General features: G+C 38.5%; 1 pseudogene across 1 annotated transcript; it reads right to left on the bottom strand.

Annotated features, from left to right (window-relative positions):
• Window positions 1-690: 690 nt before the first annotated feature.
• On the bottom strand, window positions 691-1,300 carry LOC307182018 (large ribosomal subunit protein eL21-like; annotated as a pseudogene). Its single transcript has one exon. The product of its transcript is annotated as a large ribosomal subunit protein eL21-like (transcript).
• Between the last annotated feature and the right edge of the window lie 586 nt (window positions 1,301-1,886).

Below are 1,886 nucleotides of genomic sequence, written 5' to 3'. Positions count from 1 at the left end.
GGATTAAACTTATACTTTCAGAGATCAGTGTGTCTGCCATAGCAGATGAGTTAAAAAGGTGAGCAGTTATTCAAGTAAAGCTCCTTAGCAGAAAAATCCATCTAGGTCATTCAAAACCAAAGTACTTCCCTCGAGGTCATTTGCCAAAGCTTATCTGAATCCTTGTCTAAAACACCTTGGAAGGTAAATCAGAATTTAATATAAACTTGGAGCCCAGGAAATATGTTTGATTTACTAGGTAAATGCCAATGGCTTGATAATACCTGCAGACTGTATATATGTATTATTAATGTGAGAATGTGCATATGCTGAGGTAATCTAGAGATTAAGGCAGGCAGCTCCTTGACCAAGGAAATTAACCACCAAGCTTTCATGGAAATGATATCTGTTCTAGTTTTTCTTTGAAAATCATCATTAGATGATTTCAAGATTTTTTTATTACTCACTTTCTTTAGTTTTATATTCAATTTTTCTGATGTGTGCATCATATATATCATATATACATATATGTATATATTTAAATATATAAACTTTGTATATACACATGTGTGTACATTAAATATATGTATATATATACTTTTAATAGTAGCTTTGTGGAAATATAATTCATATACAATTAATGCTTTTAAAGTGTACAGTTCAGTGGTTTTTATAACAGTCCCAAGGCCTTTTATTTTTTTTTAATACCTTTCATGCCGTGAATTCATAGGGAATGTGTTTCAGCAGTTCAGGCTCCTTTCCATTGGTTTTTACAAAGTTTGCTTCTCTGGGTGAAACAGGCTGGTGCTTTAGTTGAATCCAAGTACCACTGTCTTTGGCTTCCTTCTTTTTCTGATTATTTTCCTTCACATGTTTCAGGAAGCTATCTTGGCTCTTAAGAATGTTTAATACATTCAGTATATACGTTAATTCTCTTGGCAAGATTCTTGCCCTTAACTCGTTTGTTTACAACAATGCCAACAGCATGCTGGGTAATATAGTAGACTCTTCTAGTTTTGCCTTGGTAACATTTGTGGGGCATTCCTCTTTGAATAGTGCCCATTCCATTGAGGTTTACAATATCACCTTTTTTGTAGGTTTGCATGTATGTGGCCAAAGGACCAACAACATGTTTTCGAAAAGGCCTAGAGAACATAAAGAAGGTGCTTCTCTTCTTTCCATTTGTGTTCGTCATTTTGGTGAATGACTGGAAGATGGCAGTTCCAGCCAAAAGTGTCTTTTTTAATAATAGCCATCCTAGTGAGTGTGAAGTAGTATCTCATTGTGATTTTTATGTGCATTTTCCTAATGACTAATGATGTTGAGCATTTTTTATGTGCTTATTTGCTCTTCATATGCCTTCTTTGGAAAAAAATCTGTTCAGATTCTTCATGCATTTTAAGATTGGGTTTTTTCATTGTTGAGTTATGAGTTCTTTAAATATTCTGGATATAAGTCCCTTGTCAGATATAATTTGCAAATGTAGTCTCCAATCCTGTGTGTTGCCTTTTCAGTTTCTTTTATTTTTTGGCTGTGTTGGGTCTTCATTGCTGCGTGTGGGCTTTCCCTAGTTGCAGCGAGCAGAGGCTACTCTTCGTTTCCATGCGCGGGCTTCTCATTGCTGTGACTTCTCCTGTCGCGGAGCAGGGGGTCTAGGCACATGGGTTTCAGTAGTTGTGGCTCTTGGGCCCAGTAGTTGTACCAAACCCGTGTCCCTTGCATTGGCAGGCAGGTTCTTAACCACTGCGCCACCAGGGAAGTCCCACCTTTTCAGTTTTTTTTTTTATTTTTATTTTTTTTGCGGTACGCGGGCCTATCACCGTTGTGGCCCCTCCCGCCGGGGAGCACAGGCTCCGGACGCGCAGGCCCAGCGGCCATGGCTCACGGGCCCAGCCGCTCCATGGCAC

Source organism: Stenella coeruleoalba (assembly GCF_951394435.1).
Source record: "Stenella coeruleoalba genome assembly, chromosome: 2".
NCBI classification, from domain to species: Eukaryota; Metazoa; Chordata; class Mammalia; order Artiodactyla; family Delphinidae; genus Stenella; species Stenella coeruleoalba.
The sequence above is the reverse complement of the archived record's forward strand: the minus strand, read 5'-3'. Positions and strand labels throughout refer to the sequence as shown.